Below are 20,790 nucleotides of genomic sequence, written 5' to 3'. Positions count from 1 at the left end.
TTGTAAGAGTTGAGTTTGGATCGAATTGCCAACGTAATCAGTTTTAGCGTAACATTTACATTTTTTCTTTCGTTGCCGTCATGGGCACATTTAAATTAATAACATTAAGGAAACAGCTGACTTTGCTGGTGACATAGCAGCTCATCAATAGACACCAAAAAAGGTCAAATATCGGGAATAGTTCGTGAAGCTGGAAGCTTTTGTACAGTGGTAGCAGGGAGTGCCACGAACATCGTACTACACATACTGACTGTTGAGGGATGAGTATGGGGTGGAGGTGCACTTGAAGGACGCCTTTGTACGTTTTTCTTGAGTAATGAAAAGTAGTGAAAACGTACCCCAGCACAAAGTTTACCTCCAATAAATATCGTAAAAAAAGTTCTCAACAACAATAGCGTGTCATTACAAGTAACAGAATATGAAAATCTTGTGTGTGCTTTTTGAAGGCCAGACATAACAATGTGGGTTAAATAAAACGACACTGGCAGGTGTAGCTGAATCGCCGATATGGTTTGATTTGACGTATATGGTACACTGCTATCGAGTTCGGCCGGCCGGAGTGGGCGAGCGGTTCTAGGCGCTACAGTCTGGAACCGCGTGACCACTAAGGTCGCAGGTTCGAATCCTGCCTCGGGCATGGATGTGTGTGATGTCCTTAGGTTAGTTAGGTTTAAGTAGTTCTAAGTTCTAGGGGACTGATGACCACAGCAGTTGAGTCCCATAGTGCTCAGAGCCATTTCAACCATTTGAACCTATCGAGTTCAGGTTCTGTGTTTGAGTGTACGATCCTCAGGATGCACATAGATCCATTGTAAACTGAAAAGAACTTGTGACACAGTTGCTTTTGCTTAGCAAGCTGCAAGAACGTTACTAGAACTTTCTGATCAACATGGAACTTGTGTACTCATGCCTTCTTGTAAAACCGTTTCTTTTGTTTCCTCATTGTACCTCTGGTACTTGCCTCTACCTTCATGTGACTGTCAACATAACTTAGCTTTTTAACATTTGGTTGGAATCTGCGTAAAATAGGGTGATAGTCACAATGTATACGGACGACTGAACCCTTTTATAGTACGACTTCACCTCTCCCGAGGTCAAGTAGTGCTTGTTTCATGTTCAGAAAGTCCTTTCCAATGATTCGAACATCTGTTAGTTAGCTTGTAATGTATGTCCCTGACACACAAATTCGAATATAGCTTGGAGGGTTACCTCCATGTATTTTCCTACTTCTACTCTCTTCTCCTAATTCTACTTTTCTTATGAGACAGATTCTGCTAACAAAGGTTTCCGTTAAATCTGTGGTATGCTGTTTCTAGTATGGCAGTAAGGTGGCTGCCATGTATAAAATTCCCTTTAACCTAACATTTCCTACTGTTACTAGTATGACAGATGCAGGACCTGTCGCTCAACTTTGTCTTTCTGTTCTACATAATAGCAACTGTGGTACATCTTCATAGTCCAGCATGTTGATTCAGCTCATTCTCGTTATTGCTGCAGGTGTAAAATGAACGTTCCCTGCATCCATATTTTTTCAGTCACGGGATGGGCCACTGTTACAATTCTCGTTTATCAGATCTGCTGCTCAAATCTCCATGATTTCTGCCGGTTGGTGATTCCTCTCAGGTTCAGGCCAGTTGCACTCAAGCCGACAACCTTTGTTTCCTTCATTAAAAGTATTCCAATTGCCCCTTTGCTCTGGTTGTGGTCAGCTGTGACTGTGTCTCCTGATGGCCCATTCCTATCATTCCTCCTCTCTTTATATCTGCCTAATTGTTCAGAGGATAGTTTCTTTCATAATTACTTCTCTTTTCTCGCTTTACATGCCTCTTACATGAACTTTAACTCATGGAGACCGCCCTTGAAAGCTTCCACATTATCCCTGCACAGCCAGCGAGTAGCTGACAGTTACATTCGTAACAGGTGGCTTCAGATAGCAAAACCTGATTCCCCTGTTTACCCTGCACTGCATGGCGCATCCAGGAAATGTTTCTTCTTAACTGATGACCCGTAAAGTTTCACTCAGCTCCTAAATCCTGACGATTCCAAATCTTTACACATCATTGTCTCTTACTTAATCAGATCCTGCGTCCCATGTGACCAACAGCTGGTGAGGAAAGCTTTTCTGAACTCCTATGATATGCTGGTGGCCACAGTCCCTCACATACTGGTAGCCATTCCACGTGTCCACAAATAAACTCTAATTTATATTACAGTGGCCACGATGATGGTATTGACCTATCCAACAAAGAGACCCAAGCCTTTGCATGTAATATACGAGTATTTCCACTACTTCGATAGTTTTGGAAGTTCAGCACTGACATAAAATGTTTGTAGTCACATTCCATGACGTCTCTTGTCTTCGTTCTTATTCCCAAATTTCCTCCAGATGATGCATAACATAGTGATTCAAGTGGCTGCTGCTTTATCCTCCATTATTTTCATAGCTAATGTGCATATCACATTTCCTAACCAAGCGAGGTAGTGCAATGGGTAGCACACTGGACTCGCATTCCGGTGGAAGACGGTTCAAACCTGTGTCCAGCCATCCTGAGTTAAGTTTTTGTGATTTCCCGAAATCGTTTAAGGCAAATCCCCTGATGGTTCCTTTCAAAGGACGCAGCCGACTTCCTTCTCCATCCTTCCCGAATCCTGGAACCGCGCGACCCCTACGATCGCAGGTTCGAGTCCCGCCTCGGGCATGGATGTGTGTGATGTCCTTAGGTTAGTTACGTTTAAGTAGTTCTAAGATCTAGGGGACTGATGACCTCAGAAGTTAAGTCCCATGGTGCTCAGAGCCATGTGAACCATTTCAACTTCCCGAATCTGAATTCCCGGGTTCGATTCCCGGCGGGGTCAGGGATTTTCTCTGCCTCGTGATGGCTGGGTGTTGTGTGCTGTCCTTAGGTTAGTTAGGTTTAAGTAGTTGTAAGTTCTAGGGGACTGATGACCATAGATGTTAAGTCCCATAGTGCTCAGAGCCATTTGAGCCGAATCTGAGCTTGTGCTCTGTCTCTAATGGCCTCGTTGTTAGGTTAGTTAGGTTTAAGTAGTTCTAAGATCTAGGGGACTGATGACCTCAGAAGTTAAGTCCCATGGTGCTCAGAGCCATGTGAACCATTTCAACTTCCCGAATCTGAGCTTGTGCTCTGTCTCTAATGACCTCGTTGTCTCCTACTCCACATTTCCTGATTGCGACACTATTGTGTGACAGATCGCTTTCTGTGTTGCTGCTCATGGCTTGTGATGCGTTGACTGATGCAGCACATGCATGTGCAGATTGACCTACTGCCTACTGGGGACTATAGTACACATCGGTTTTGTTACATTGGATTGGCATCCTTCTTTTCCTATTTCCTGTTCCACACATTTTAGACGGTTGTCGTTCTCTTTGAACATTTTCTACTTGATCTTCCACCTGCTCTACTCGATCCCTCATTTGTTCCTGAGTTTTCTCTACTGTCCTATGACGTGCTTGCAGTGCGGCCAGAACTTTCGTATTCCGACTCTATATATTATTTGCTGGATTTACATGTTTCTTGACTACTAGTTTCGACTCAGCTGTCGTCTTCCTCGTATCTGTCACCTTGTCTTTGATTTTGTTCAGGTACCCTGTCAACCTGTTTTCTAAATCTTTAGTTTTCTTCTGTCTCCTCTGACGGTAGATGCGCGGTGTGGGATCCTTACCATATAGTAGATCGAAAAAGTTCAAAGAAAGCAGCACGTTTTGTATTATCTCCAAAATATGGGGAAGAGTGTCACAGAAATGGTACAGGATTTGGGCTGGACATCATTAAAAGAAAGGCGTTTTTCGTTGTGACGGAATCTTCTCACGAAATTCCAATCACCAACTTTCTTCTCCGAATGAGAAAATATTCTGTTGACACCGTCCTACATTGGGAGGATAAATCACCACTTTCAAATAAGGGAAGTCATAGCTCGTACAGAAAGATATAGGTGTTCATTCTTTCCGTGCGCTATACGAGATTGGAATAACAGAGAATTATGAAGGTGGTTCGATGAACCCTCTCCCAGGCACTTAAATGTGATTTGCAGACTATCCATGGAGATGTAGATGTAGATGCACTATCTCAGTGGCCGTTTGTTAGTTAGTAGCACATTTATCCGCAAGGTTAGGTTACTGTGTTGTAGTGTGAACAGACATAAGAAAAGAGTTTAGTGCGTGTTAGGAAGGTTAGGTTAGCCTTAGCAAGAATGCCTAATTAGGCTGGCGACCTGTTTTAATATGTAATGTTACAACTTGCTTTTATGCTGGGAGAACGTCTGCTACAGACCCACCGTTTACTATTTTTTATACTCTGCTGGGGTGTTTTGGAAACGAATCCCAGTTTGATTGTTGTTTCCATTAGGTTATCTCATGGTCAACTTTTCAGAAATTCCTCGCAGAGATATAACGTTAGCATCGATTGCCGTTTGAAGGTTGTCGGTGGCACTGTTACAAAGGGACCCGTGGTCTAAGGATGCTTGTGACAGAGAATCAGCATTTAGTTTGATGTCTTACCAGCAATTATCTTTGTCTCTTGATTACAATGAGTATACCTGCTCAACAGTGAGAATGTCGACAGTACGCGAGGTGAACCTCGTTTTAAAACAAACCTATTCCATTCACTCACGGATCCTCCTGTTGACAACAGTATTAGCCACCTACTGTAGCTCCTCGTCCTGAAGCTTCTACTCCGTGCCACTCGATTCTGTGTCAGATTTGTTTTTGCAGTATGCAGAGGTTTACTGACGAAGAGCAGACCGAATGCAACGGAAAAGTGGCATAACAACTCTACGATGAGCTGTCCACACAGCGACAGCACACACACCACATGGCTTTTGCATCTGAACGTTGTTGCAGTGCTTTGTGTTTTGCCTCGTACGTTTTCATGATTACGTATTGCAGAATGTTTACTTTTGTGAGGCTATTTTCACAGAAACAAAGATAACTGGGATTATTAACAGAATAAATCATTATCATATTATTACTTTGTACCGAAATTACAAGTTCCTTATTGTTAACACTAAGGAAATATACTTTAACAACATACTGTTATGGTTTTGGCTACTTAACCTTATCATGAGATTTGCCAGGTCAAAATCATGATGCTGGTTTATTGGAATTATTGATTGTACCTAATACTGTGATTTACGGTTAATGTTTTTATAATTAACTCTCTTTGTCACTTTAATTAAATATTCAACTCAGTTTTATTAAGCATCACAATGTCGTCTTGACACACAATTGTAATTATGTTATCCTTTGTTATATTCTATGTACAAGCATGTACTTTCGCGCCACACCGTTTCTTCTTATTTATTTCCGTCAGGTCTGCGCGAGTGTATGCATAAGTCAGTTATGTTTAGACACTGAATGGTGATAATCAAGTCAGTCTGACTGGACATACAAGCACTTCAGCTCGATGTCGACGAGTTACGTGACTTAACGATGATCATTTTAAATTTTATGATTAACTACGATTTTATCAGCCAGGATATGTTCTACACCGTAGTTTTGTTACTGATTTTAACTTACAATTAGATTACGTTTTCCACTATTCACTATGTGTTGCCCAGTTAACTTCCTACAGCCGAAGAACCATTCACAACTTTTGTGCCGTTGCTTACAAGTTTTTCTCTGTGGCTTGCCTGTCATACAGTTACAAGTTAATGATTACCGTGATTTATTACTGACGCAACTAGCTTTTTCAACATGAGTCTCATACGAGTATGGGATATTTTGTAGATTGTAAGTGTAACATTGGAATCTTGTGGATTCATTTTCTACTGAAAATTATGTAGGATATTTGTTACCTACGTAATACGTTGACATATTTAGGATGAACGAAAGGTTTTTAGCTCTGATTCAGTCATTTAAAAGTTTATCGAAGATTATTTGGTATGGAAAATTGTGTATTCGTACAGGTGTATGTACTGTATCAGATCTGTTGTTGCTGTTAGCATCAAATTCCTTATTCATGTTGCTTATTACTGGTATATCCAGTTAGTGTTCAATGTGCATCGTAGGTTATATTAAAAAAATAATTTTTTTATGGGTGTAGCGCTGTAAAGTCAACTGTGATGCGCGTTGACTTTTTATGTATGATGATTTTCTACCTGCGATGTTATATACTGCCATTTTTTACTAGAGTAGTAAGCTTCACCATTGTAGTTTGTCTTTTCTTCAAATATTTTTATCGCGAATATAATGTTGTAAATAGGTTTTTCTGAGGCTTTTTTCTGTATTTTGCTTGTTTACCGATCTGAAGACAATTGTTACACACAACAGAAAATAGATAGTCACCAGGTTTTACATCTAACACCTATTTTTGACTTATTTTGTATCTGAATCGATATTTCTGTCAATTTGTAGTATTGCTTATGTATAATTTTGTATCTGTCATGGAAATTCTTTGACTATGAATACATTTTTCAATTACGTGAATTTTTGAACGATGTTGTTTAAATTATGCTAGTGGATTTAAATATCTACTGAAATGATTGTTATGTACTGTACTATAAATGACTTGGGCCGTAATTAGGGAACGTAGGGTTGAATGTAAAAGATGTAGGGAAGCCTTGCAGCTACGGAAGTAGCCCGGCGGAGTGGAAAAGGTGTGGTTGGCACACAAGTGAGCGACCTGTCCTTTGTGACGGGTATGGAGTCTGGGCTGAGCAGTGCTGTGGTTAACACCTCGCTAGCAGCAGCGCATCATAGTAGCTCATATTTTTGGAGTTTTGAGGGCAGAAGAGCTTAAGGACCGTATTTATGGGCCTCGGATGCTGAATTTGGTGATACCATTATCATGACATGGTTTTTGGCCCTATAGAAATATTATTAAGACGCCAAGAAGATCAGTAACACGGCGAGCCTAACAGTACTGCCATGACTGCATCGCTGCCAGGTTAATAGCCACTGCAAAGTGCGCCACCAGTGCTACCAGCCGTCCACTAAATTGTTTTGTATTTTGAGATCTGTAAATGGACCAGACCAGGTATTTGTGAAAATTGCTTGATGTTAATAATAATCGTGGTGTTACTAAAAACTATGTCTGACACTCCTGATTATCCAAACCTGGGCATGAATCCTATCCTGGTGAATTTAATTCCGAGTGTCCTAATTTATTATGAGAAAGTGGCTGAATATAAATTTCACGTTGTGTTGTCATTTTCACAGCCAGTTATAATTCTGATTAGGTCAAAAGCCTGTTTATGAAAGCACATTTCTTATTTAAAGAGTTATAGTTTGTTTTGCTTTACTTAACTAATAATTAATAATAAGATTAGTTACCTTTTCTCATACTACTGGTGTAGTTTTGTTAATGAGCATGGTTCTTGAAACCATGAAAGTTTAAGGGTGCTCATGCATGAGCCTAGTTATTTACTGAAGCAATGCAAAGGCTCCTTTAGAGCCAGGGTAGTTAGATTTGCATTCTGTTTAGTTGCTTCAAACCGAGTTTACGAAAGAATGTTTATTGGGTTATATACTCTAATGCAAATTGGTTAATGCAGAAGCATAGAGACCCTTTATTAGGCAATGAATTTATAGATTATGATTTTTAGTAGACTAATTTAAATGCAGAATATTTTCAAGCTTTTTCCTGTTTAGTATTGCTACTAGTTTCATGTGTGTCGGTATCTGGTTTTATAAACTCTTCACCTAGTTCATTTAAGGTACGTGTTTTAGAGATGCGTGTGTTACTGTTTACTATCTCATTGTCCATTTGCTAATATGACTTACTAGTTGGTAGCACATTTTTCTGTAGTGTGAACAGATATAAGGAAAGAGTTTAGTGTGTGTGTCAAGGAAGGTTAGGTTAGCCTTAGCACTGCCTTCTGCTTTATCATTTTTCTTGACACAAGAATGCCTAATTAGGATGGCGACCTGTTTCAATATGTAATGTTACAACATGCATTTGTGAAGGGAGAACATAACGTAATTGACTATTTAAAAATGTTGTCTGATCAAATGAAAACGCAAGGTGACAATCTTGAAAGCTAGATTAAAGCCTAGGGTACCAATCTTGAAAGCCAGTTTAAAACACAGGTTAATGAACTTAAAAGTCAAATGAAGCTTCATAACATGAAATTAGGTCAACGGATTGAACAGGTAGCGCAAAATGTAGTACTGTAAGTTCTTCTGTCACTTAAATGAAAAATGGAATTAATTCCATAAATGAAAACATGGCTAATATGCAGGGACAAATTAATGATATTAATGAAAGTTTTGATGTTGAAATAATTAACATCCAGGAAGAAATATAACCTTTCATAGTGATGAAAGTGGACGAAAAAGCTTTTGGTCTGAAAACTGATAGAGAAGGCGAGTGCAAGAACGAAATCTCACATTTGAGAAGTTTTAAGTAAACAAGTTGTTGACTGCAAACAGAACTGTGATCAAAACACTTTGCAAATTCAAGGAAAAATTTCTGACCTAGAATGTAACATACGAGACAGGCCTGGTGTCATTTGTAATGGATCAGCACTTAGCAAATTGTTGGAAGGTGAGGAAAGATCCTATCCCGCCAAGAAACATAATGGATGGCATCTGTTAGATTTCGTAAAGAATTGTGAAAGAACTTTTCCTGATTGGTTATATGGTCTGGAAAAGATCAATCTGGTGATCAGCGTCTTGGCAGGTAATGACAAGCGCTGAGTACTTAATCCGAATACTGAGCAAATGACTTTTAACGAATTTAAACAAATATTCACAGAAGAATATTGGTCTGAACAAAAGCAGGACTGCTTATGGCGGAAGTTTATCATGGCTTAACTCCATGATAATAAGGGGCAGGAATTCTTTAAAATATTTCCTCAAGTACTGGTACTGGAAGTTGACACATTTACGAGATTATCTGGGAACTATGCAAAAAGCTCACAGAAAATTCTAAAAGATATGAAGGAAGCAACCACTGAATCTTCTTAGCGTTCTTAGAAAGGGTGGAAGACGAAGATCACTGGCGAGGAAACAAGGATAACCGCCAGAATAATACTAACAGAAGCAGCCGTAATCACGACGAAGAAAATGACAGCAATGGTTATCATGTCAATGTAATTCAAAGAGGTAGAGGTAGGGGCAGAGGAAGAGGACACTCAGCTGGTCACGGTAGAGGTTTTTCCGCACAAAACTTACTCCGGAATGATACGGAAAACTGAATACCGCCGATTTTAGGGCCAAATTGACGCGCACAGAATTTACCTGCCCAAACGAAATAACTTTTACTGGAATAGTCACCGAATATTGAAACAGGGAAGCGGTTGTGCGGCAAATCACGACGCAGCACGTACAACGACAGGTGAGAGCTACAGTGATTCACCGATAGCAGGCAGTGTGCCCAGCGTTAGCACTCTTATAAGTTATCAGAGAGCGACGACCGGTGCAAATGTTCCAACTGTTCCAAGAGGAGGCGTGTGTGAGGCGGCGGAACAGAATGTAAACATCACAGTAGACAGAAGCGAAACCTCTACTGTAAATAATAGTTCTGTAGTCGAGGTAGAAACAGGCGGATTCGTAGACGTAAGAGAAGGCACGAGTAGCAGTATTAATACTGGCGAGAATCAGGTTTCAGAGTGACAAAATGTCGTATGCAGATGGACGATCTGCACAGGTGCATCACACAATACGATTGGGAGGGTTGTAAGAAAAAATATGCGAACAAAAAGCTGATTGAAGGTAGGAGAGATTACAGGGACGTCGATAAGGTGATGTGGACTGAAAATAAGCAGGAGGAAATAAAAAGCGCTGCGCAACGTTCGCGTGCAGCCAATAAAAAGTTCGTTATGTATAGAAGGATGTTGCAGGACGAAATCCTCAGCATTGTTGTTGTGGTCTTCAGTCCTGAGACTGGTTTGATGCAGCTCTCCATGCTACTCTATCCTGTGCAAGCTTTTTCATCTCCCAGTACCTACTGCAACCTACATCCTTCTGAATCTGCTTAGTGTATTCGTCTCTTGGTCTCCCCCTACGATTTTTACCCTCCACGCTGCCCTCCAATACTAAATTGGTGATCCCTTGATGCCTCAGAACATGTCCTACCAACCGATCCCTTCTTCTGGTCAAGTTGTGCCACAAACTTCTCTTCTCCCCAATCCTATTCAATACTTCCTCATTAGTTATGTGATCTACCCATCTAATCTTCAGCATTCTTCTGTAACACCACATTTCGAAAGCTTCTATTCTCTTCTTGTCCAAACTATTTATCGTCCATGTTTCATTTCCATACATGGCTACACTCCATACGAATACTTTCAGAAATGACTTCCTGTCACTTAAATCAATACTGGATGTTAACAAATTTCTCTTCTTCAGAAACGCTTTCCTTGCCATTGCCAGCCTACATTTTATATCCTCTCTACTTCGACCATCATCAGTTATTTCGCTCCCCAAATAGCAAAACTCCTTTACTACTTTAAGTGCCTCATTTCCTAATCTAATTCCCTCAGCATCACCCGACTTAATTAGACTGCATTCCATTATCCTTGTTTTGCTTTTGTTGATGTTCATCTTATATCCTCCTTTCAAGACACTGTCCATTCCATTCAACTGCTCTTCCAAGTCCTTTGCTGCCTCTGACAGAATTACAATGTCATCGGCGAACCTCAAAGTTCTTATTTCTTCTCCATGAATTTTAATACCTACTCCGAATTTTTCTTTTGTTTCCTTTACTGCTTGCTCAATATACAGATTGAACAACATCGGGGACAGGCTAAAACCCTGTCTTACTCCCTTCCCAACCACTGCTTCCCTTTCATGTCCCTCGACTCTTATAACTGCCATCTGGTTTCTGTACAAATTGTAAATAGCCTTTCGCTCCCTGTATTTTACCCCTGCCACCTTTAGAATTTGAAAGAGAGTATTCCAGTCAACATTGTCAAAAGCTTTCTCTAAGTCTACAAATGCTAGAAACGTAGGTTTACCTTTCCTTAATCTTTCTTCTAAGATAAGTCGTAAGGTCAGTATTGCCTCACGTGTTCCAGTGTTTCTAGGGAATCCAAACTGATCTTCCCCAAGGTTGGCTTCTACTAGTTTTTCCATTCGTCTGTAAAGAATTCGCGTTAGTATTTTGCAGCTGTGACTTATTAAGCTGATAGTTCGGTAATTTTCACATCTGTCAACACCTGCTTTCTTTGGGATTGGAATTATTATATTCTTCTTGAAGTCTGAGGGTATTTCGCCTGTTTCATACATCTTGCTCACCAGATGGTAGAGTTTTGTCAGGACTGGCTCTCCCACGGCCGTCAGTAGTTCCAGTGGAATATTGTCTACTCCGGGGGCCTTGTTTCGACTCAGGTCTTTCAGTGCTCTGTCAAACTCTTCACGCAGTATCGTATCTCCCATTTCATCTTCATCTACATCCTCTTCCATTTCCGTAATATTGTCCTCAAGTACATCGCCCTTGTATAGACCCTCTATATACTCGTTCCACCTTTCTGCTTTCCCTTCTTTGCTTAGAACTGGGTTTCCATCTGAGCTCTTGATATTCATACAAGTGGTTCTCTTATCTCCAAAGGTCTCTTTAATTTTCCTGTAGGCGGTATCTATCTTACCCCTAGTGAGATAGGCCTCTACATCCTTACATTTGTCCTCTAGCCATCCCTGCTTAGCCATTTTGCACTTCCTGTCGATCTCATTTTTGAGACGTTTGTATTCCTTTTTGCCTGTTTCACTTACTGCATTTTTATATTTTCTCCTCAGCATTAATGGTGCAGTAACGTCTATTAACGATTCGCAAACAGTACTAACTGCTACCGAAAGGCGAGCACTTGAAGATAATGAAAATATAGAAAATTGACTAAATCTTCTTGGAGCCCATAAAGATGATATCGAAGTATGAAGTAGCTATGGACATTATTAGAGCTGATGATGATAGCTCATCAAAAGAAAAAATTCGAGCCTCAGTTAAGATGAGACGAGAAATCAGAAAATGTATGTCTTAGAAGAGCTTTCATGATAGATTCCGAAAGCGATGTAGAATGGTCGGTTTCGGACAACTGCTCGGATGACGAAAATTCCAGTATAACTGAAACCAATAAAGGTGCAACTAACTACAATGTTGTATCAACCAATGGCGGTGTTTCCAATCAAAATCCAGGCCTCATTATTGAACAAAGAAAGAAAGAACCACCTGATGACACAGTACCATTTCAACGAAGAGCTCAAGTAATTAAAGACTTTGAACTCAAGAAACCGAAGAAACCACCTGATACAGGTAATCTGAAGGGAAATAGGATGGTTATGTAGGAATCATTACCACCATAACCGTCGAGCATGGGGCAGATTTGTGTCTGAATTCGAGAATGTAATAAATACCTTGCCTCATGAATCTACTGGTTTCACACCTGAGGAAATCTTGCTGAATAACATGCTTAATAACGGCTAATGACAGCTTTACCTCTTTTTAAACTTCTGTGACAAAAAACGAGTAAATTTTGTAAACTACTGTGTGTAACACTTCATCATCATCATCGTCATCATCATCATTTAAGACTGATTATGCCTTTCAGCGTTCAGTCTGGAGCATAGTCCCCCTTATAAAATTCCTTCATAAACACCTATTCAGTGCTAACATTGGTGCCTCTTCTGATGTTAGGCCTATTACTTCAAAATCATTCTTAACCGAATCCAGGTACCTTCTCCTTGGTCCACCCCGACTCCTCCTACCCTCTACTGCTGAACCCATGAGTCTCTTGGGTAACCTTGCTCCTCCCATGCGTGTAACCTGACTGCTACATCTATAGAGTTCATTCCCAGTTTTTCTTTGATTTCCTCATTGTGGCACTCTCCTGCCATTGTTCCCATCTACTAGTACCTGCAATCATACTAGCTACTTTCATATCCGTAACCTCAACCTTATTGAAAAGGTAACCTGAATCCACCCAGCTTTCGCTCCCATACAACAAAGTAGGCCGAAAGATTGAACGGCGCACAGGTAACTTAGTCTTGGTACTGACTTCCTTCTTGCAGAAGAGAGTAGATCGTAGCTGAGCGCTCACTGCATTAGCTTTGCAACACCACGCTTCCAGTTCTTTCACTATGTTGCCATCCTGTGAGAATATGCATCCTAAGTACTTGAAACCGTCCACCTGTTCTAACTTTGTTCCTCCTATTTGGCACTCAATCCGTTTATATCTCTTTTCCACTGACATTACTTTCGTTTTGGAGATGCTAATCTTCATACCATAGTCCTTACATTTCTGATCTAGCTCTGAAATATTATTTTGCAAACTTTCAATCGAATCTGCCATCACAACTAAGTCATCCGCATATGCGGGACTGCTTATTTTGTCTTCACATATCACCCAGCCAGTCTAATGTTTTCCACATATGATCCATAAAAAATATGAACAACAGTGGAGACAGGTTGCAACCTTGTCTTACCCCTGAAACTACTCTGAACCATGAACTCAATTTACCGTCGACTCTAACTGCTGCCTGACAATGTAAAGACCTTTAATTTCTTGCAAAAGTTTGCCTCCTATTCCATAATCTCGTAGAACAGACAATAACTTCCTCCTAGGAACCCGGTCATATGCCTTTTCTAGATCTATAAAGCATAGATACAATTCCCTGTTCCACTCGTAACACTTCTCCATTATTTGCCGTAAGCTAAAGATCTGGTCCTGACAACCTCTAAGAGGCCTAAACCCAGACTGATTTTCATCCATTTTGTCCTCAACTAAAACTCGCACTTTCCTTTCAATAATACCTGAGAAGATTTTACCCACAACGCTGATGAAAGAGATACATCTGTAGTTGTTACAATCTTTTCTGTTTCCATGTTTAAAGATTGGTGTGATTACTGCTTTCGTCCAATCTGATGGAACCTGTCCCTACCCCCAGCCATTTCAGTTATCCTGTGTGGCCATTTGAGACCTGACGTTCCATTGTATTTGATTTGTTCCGACTTCATTTCATACACCCCAGCCGCTTTATTGCACTGCAGTCTATTGACCATTTTATCCACTTCCTCAAATGTGATCCTATTTCCAACATCCTTCCTATCCCATTGCACATAGAAATCTGAAACATTACCGATCGTATTTTCACCTACATTGAGCAACTCTTCAAAATATTCCCTCCATCTGCCCAAGGCATCAACAGGATTCACCAGCAGTTTTCCAGATCTGTCCAAAATACTTGTCATTTCCTTCTTACCTCCCTTTCGAAGACTGCTAATTACACTCCAGAATGGTTTTCCAGCAGCTTGACCCAAAGTCTCCAACGTGTTTCCAAAGTCTTCCCAAGATTTCTTTTTGGAGCTGCAATTATCTGTTTGGCTTTGTTTCTTTCTTCAATATAACTTACTCTGTCTACCTGAGTTCTATTGTGTAGCCATTTTTGATACGCCTTCTTTTTCCTTTTACAGGCTGCCTTGACTTTGCCATTCCACCAAGCTGTTTGCTTCATCCTATACTGACACAATCCTAATTTTCTTGCTAGACACTGTCAAATCTATGCACATCAGTCGTTTGTTTACATAGCTTATTGCAACTAAGCTGGGTTCCATTTCTTTCCTGATGTAAAGCCCTACACCCCGTTGTGCTATTCCTGCTTTGACTCATGACAGGTAGGCCTTGTATTCTCCCACTTCCTCTTCTTTTTCACCCCTTACCCGAATGTCACTAACAGCTAAAACGTCCAACCCCATCTTACTTGCAGCCTCTGCCAGCTCTACCTTCTTCCCAGAGTAGCCCCCATTGATATTAATAGCTCCCCATCTCGTTACCTTTCGCTTGCCGAGTCGTATCTTAGGAGTCCCTGGTTTGTCAGTTAGAGGTGGGACTCCGTCACCTTCAAAGGTCCGAGGCATTTTGCTCTGATTGTTGCCGCAAGCATCATATTTAAAGTACCAGGGAAGCAGGTTGCTAGCCTTACTTGCCCCGGGTCCCATTGAGTTTTACCCCTAACGGTTGAGGGACTAACCGGTGGATTTGGTAGTCTTTGCCGTCTGAGCACAAAGGTGACCACGACTCAGAATATGTCCGAGATGCCCAGCCTTATTCCAAAGTAACCGGTCAGGACCACTTACTTGGCCACTCATACGTAATGCTTGTGTAGAATAAATTGTATGCTGCAAAGAAATCATCCTGATGAATATTGAAACTCTGAGGTATATCACATAAATATTGGAGGTAAATAAACTCAGTCCAAATGATCCCCTCGTGCTAGCTCCTTCGAAGTCTTCACCGAGCGAGGTAACCCAGTGGAAAGACATTGCACTCGTTTGAAGGAAACAACGTTTTCCATTCCTGTATAGCTATCTCGAGTTTCCTATAGTGTTTAAGGGCAATGCTGGGATGGTTCCTTTGAAAGGACACAGCGGGTATCCTCTCCCATCCTTTCCAAATCCAAGCTTGTGCTATGTTTTCAAAGACCACTTCGTTGATCGGACCTGACCTACCACCTCTTCCTTCGAAATACTGACTATAGCGGCCGTCACGAAGATAAGCACCTCATCGTCGCCTCGCCACCTTACAGCATTGCTAATTAGTAATAATTTCAAATGTTAGTAAAAATTCCGATAAAACATCAAACAAATCTAATTTTAGTTTAGAATATGACAGAGTAATTTCTAAGAGAAAGTTCTTGACAGCTGCTATTAAACAAAGTTATAAATCAACTTTACAAGAAATTTTGAACAATAGTAATTTTTCACTTCAGCCTGTTGAAAATTCAGAAGCACTGACATATTTGAAATGAAAAGAAAATAACATTCTGAAAGTTTATAGGTGCATGTTATTCATAATTTATCGTGAAAACAGAAACATTCGGAGACAAAAAATAAAATACCGAAAGTGGCGTGAAACTGTTCCGCCCGTGTAATTGACAACGTCGTCGCTGATGAATATGAGATCTGATGGACCTTGCAGAAACTTCTAACGAGAAAGTTCTTAAGATGACAGTAAAATTAATTTCAGTGCATAGTGTCACTTACGAAAGCATTTCATTTGCGAGAGACTACGTGCGCAACAAGTCACGCGTACCTGCGTGCCGCCGCCAGGATTTTAGTTCCTTAACACGACCGAGGATAATCCCTAACACCAGAAAATTTTTATTTGCAGCTCCTACTGACCCTTCGTAATTTCACTCATCAACTAAATCGCACGCTGGCCGGTGTGACCGAGCGTTTCTAGGAGCTTCAGTCTGGAACCACGCGACCGCTACGGTCGCAGGTTCGAATCCTACCTCGGGCATGAATGTGTGTGATGTCCTTAGGATACTTAGGTTTAAGTAGTTCTAAGTTCTAGGGGACTGATGACCATAGATGTTAAGTCCATAGTGCTCAGAGCCATTTGAACCAACTAAATCGCCAATGTACACAATACAAAAGTACTGTAGGTACTTTTATCCCAATATTTCCGTGGAAGTCGAGCAAAATACATTTGTGCGTAACCCAGTTTTGTCGAAGCATACTACAAGACTGGTGTCATCAGCACGCAAAACTTCGTTCTTGCTGCAGCAATGTCCCTGCATTCCATTAAAAATTTTCGTCCATCGTTAAGCTTTCTGAATGAAAAACGAAGTGAGTGGAGTAGACAAAGGACGGAGATATCTGAGCGAGAATACTTAATTTTTTGACACTGTGTTTTTATAGGCGCTGGATACTCTCTCTTGTGGTCGAGCGCTTCTAGGCGCTTTAGTCCGGAACCACGCGGCTGCTACGGTCGCAGGTTCGAATCCTGTCTCGGGCATGGGTGTGTGTGATGTCCTTAGGATAGTCAGGTTGAAGTAGTTCTAAGTATAGGGGACTGATGACCTCAGATGTTAAGTGCCACAGTGCTGAGAGCCATCTGAACCATTTTGGATACTCTCTTCTGCCGTTATGTCGAAGCACAGTTCTATGCACCATCGTTTTGTCACGATCGTACAATTCCGTAGATTGCCGTTTGTTTATATCCCTATCTTGGAGACTCGAAACACATGCTTACGTCTAGAGATTCTTTCCACGTTACTACATAGTTAATATGGAATACAATCCATTACGAAATACCACAAGAACTTGTTTTCATTTAGTGAACTTGCACAAAATTTATATATTCCTGTTGGCCACTTCAGCAAAGACACTTCATTGTATTCGATGCGATAATTTTAAATTGATTTCGAACGTCTTCTCGCCCTTTTGCGCACCGACTGGACAACACTATATGTAGGCCGTCACTCCTGCGTTTCACCCATTACCAAAGACACGTCAGTGCCTTGTTCCACGGGAGACTGAAACCACACGTGAACACACAATATCTCACCGAAACACTGCTGGTGCTGACTTAATGCACTGTTGACGGTGAGTAGGTGGCAACAAAGCTATTAGGCTGCCGAATCTTGGCGCTTAGCGCCTGTAAACTGCAGGCAGCGGATGTGACCTTCAGGTGCCTAATTTCGTGAGGGCCATTTCTAGCTACATAGATGGGGAATGGTCATGCAGTGAAAAGTTAACAGTTGAATAAAATGGTATATGTTCTAGTTCGTGCATTCAGTACATGAAATTTCCGGGAAGATGGAGAAGAGACGTATTTAGCTTGAAAGGAGTATACTGGGGCACATTTATATACGACAGCAGACCCAGAGATACTGCTTCTGGTCTGAGATTATTACAGTGTTGGAGTAAGAGAGCGCTTGGCGCCCAGTAGTAGGTAGCTGTCTGCGAGGTAAAGACGATGGAGTAGGCAGGTTTTGTGGTGTGATGTGTGAAGCCACCTACAGTTAGATTGTTTTAAGTATGTTAATATTATTGAACTTGGAAGCAGAAGTCTTAGTGCAAGCAAGTTAAAGATGTAAAATAATTATTATCTCTGTTTCCGCCAATGCGTTAGTACAGATGAGTAGGCTGATAATTTGTAATGGTTGAGTAACCTCAGAATGTACGTAAACGATTTGATAAAAAGACTAGATAAATATTTCACTTTTGTAATTTTTTAAAGATTTGTTAACAGAGTTATACGTAATTTGATGCTTTGCATTTATACTGGTTAATGAGGTTAGACAATACTTGCTGTTTAAATCTCATTGTTTGTGAATCAGTTGTGAGTAATGTAACTTCAGTTGCCAGATGTTTTTGAAAAGCCAAACCTACAGTATAATTTTGCCAAAAAACTCAGTGTTAGTAATTCACCATAATCAGTATCACCTCCCTGTCCAGGTCATACATTTTTTATATAAGTTTGATTTTCGCAAACGTTCCCGTTTATCAGCCAAAAGAATTTCATGTGCGTTTTAAGTATTATGGCCAGCATTGCACACTGCCGAGCCCATAGCTAGCATATTTTTGTTTTTCGAGAGACCAGAATGTATCGCGTTATTCCGTTGCTGCTTTAGAGGTAAGACAATTTAATTTATTTGTTATGTGTACAGGGACGAAAGTTATCAGTTTTAAACAGGACCAGATGATTTAATCCTTAAGGGGCTGAATGTACTTTGCAGTGACTGTATTTATTTGTTGGTATTGGGAGTTGCATTGCCGAATCAATTCGTGTAAAGTTTTGCTAACAATAACACAGTGTAAGTACACCACTTGCAGTTGCAACACCCTATACGATAATTCGAGTTTTGAATCCATTCCACAGTTCACACATTCATTCAACGTAATCTTAAAGATTTTGTTTTTAAAAAGAACGTTACAAGCGTTAGACATTGAGGCCAACAGACACGGAAGGCTAAGATGGATGGTTGGAGTTCATGTTGGATAGTGAGGGAATTGTTCTTTGCCTTTTCCAAAACACCGTACTGCCATGCAGGGTACTATAAGAAAACTATGGAATTCTGAAGTTAGGACAGACGAGTTGGGACTGAAATTCAGTCATTCCGAATAGAAGCCACTGCTTCTATCACCGCGCTACTCTGTTTAAAATATTAGTGAAGTGGAAACATTCGGGAGCTTGAAACCATGATTGTTATCTGTCAGTGGCTCTGAGAACTATGGGACTTAACATCTGTGGTCATCAGTCCCCTAGAACTTAGAACTACTTAAACCTAACTAACCTAAGGACATCACACACATCCATGCCCGAGGCAGGATTCGAACCTGCGACCGTAGAAGTCGCGCGGTTCCGGACAGAGCGGCCGGCTATCTGTCAGTGATGCCAAAAATTGACATATCGGCACATACACTGCCTGCTGCAGAGCGCTGCAGAGAAATCCTCGTGGTTCGTTTCAATCGATGTCACAGACTTCTGACAGGTATCTGGGAGTGTATTATATTACCATAATTCGCCAAGGGTTGTTCGCACTTGCAGTCCGTGGCTGAGGATATCGTCAACATTAAGGAACGTAGAACTGTGTTACATTCCAAAGCTTCAGAATACTTCACCAATGGACTCTAAAGTAATTGCAGAGCATCAAACACAGTTAGCTGTCACATCACTATTTGTAGTAGTGTATTTTGATGCGGAAGGCCTCATGGTTTCCCATGTTTTTATTTTTTTTTATTACTTGGTTTCATTCTTACAGGATTTTATTCCTCCACAGAGAACAGGCAAACCCTTGTCAGACATAACTGGACAGTTTCATTCAACGTACGATGTAGTGACAAATATGTAACCGCTAGTTTCCTTTCCAACCCGGAAACGTTCCGCTTTATTGGGTGAATCGTTTAGTTAGTGATTGCTGTGCAGTGATAGTTACTTTGGAACCAGGCTTTGTGTGCCAGAGAACAGTGCAATGAGAAATAGCAAAACGGAAGGTTGGTGCATTCAAACGTTGGATCCGAGTTCGGGAGGCTTAAGCTGTTGAAACGTTGAACGCGAAAAGGAAAGGTCCGAAACCGAACTGCTGTCGAATTTGCTGCAAGTTTTATAACAGTGTACACCCTGCATGCTTGGGTGCGTAAATATGTCTTGATTTGGTTGTTCATCCTAGCTCTAAACAGTAGAAACATCTTCAACATACACTGACGGAAAAAAAAACCGTAACATCAAAAAATAATTAATTTAGAGTAATTAAATTTCGGTAATGTATTGTCTGTGTAACTCATTTAAGTCATTAATATTGGAATATCACAAGGTAATGTAAGCACGAGTTAAACCATTGCAAACGTGAACTGTAGGTACATCAATAACCAGTATAAAAGCCAGAATGTTGAATGCAAGAACTCAAACGTGCACGCACTGTGTTGTACAGGTGCCAGATGTCGGTTTTTGGGGTGTAGTTCTATGCCTGTTGCGCTTGGTCAGTCAATGCAGGGTCCGCAGCTCGTGGTCTTGCGGTACGTTCTCGATATATATATATATATATATATATATATATATATATATATATATATATATATATATGTCGATGTATAATTGGTTTGATTTGTAAATATTATTTGTATTTTACGCTGGGTCTTACCTAGGGAAAACTATGCTGTCGAACGAATACATCGATAGGTCGTGTGGAGAACCAATGTGTTTAGGAGCGCGGGCAGAGCAGAGAGAGTCTGGCGGGTGTAGTGCGGTTGAGCAGGTGTGTTGTGTGACGCTCCCGCGAGTTGCCGCGCTTTCGGGGTTTGGCAGCATGTAATTACGCTCGACTTGCTATGTTAGTTTCTGACATGGTGTCGCGGACGAGTAGCGTTAGCTGGCACACATCAAGAGCCCGTTTCGGCTGGAGACCGTGTCGAGAACATCCAGCTTCTGCAGTAGCGACGGCCGACAATGAGTGACTGTCGCCACCTCCTCGATCGACGACTTCAAACCTTCAATCAACCAACAAGGAAGACTGGTAGCACGTAAAGTTTTAGAACTGTATGGCAGACCTCAGCTTTTCAACTGTTAACTTTTTCTCACTAAATTACAGCAACGTAGCATGAACCTTTG

This window comes from Schistocerca piceifrons, chromosome 1 (assembly GCF_021461385.2).
Source record: "Schistocerca piceifrons isolate TAMUIC-IGC-003096 chromosome 1, iqSchPice1.1, whole genome shotgun sequence".
Taxonomy (NCBI): Eukaryota; Metazoa; Arthropoda; class Insecta; order Orthoptera; family Acrididae; genus Schistocerca; species Schistocerca piceifrons.
Note: the sequence above shows the minus strand (reverse complement) of the source record.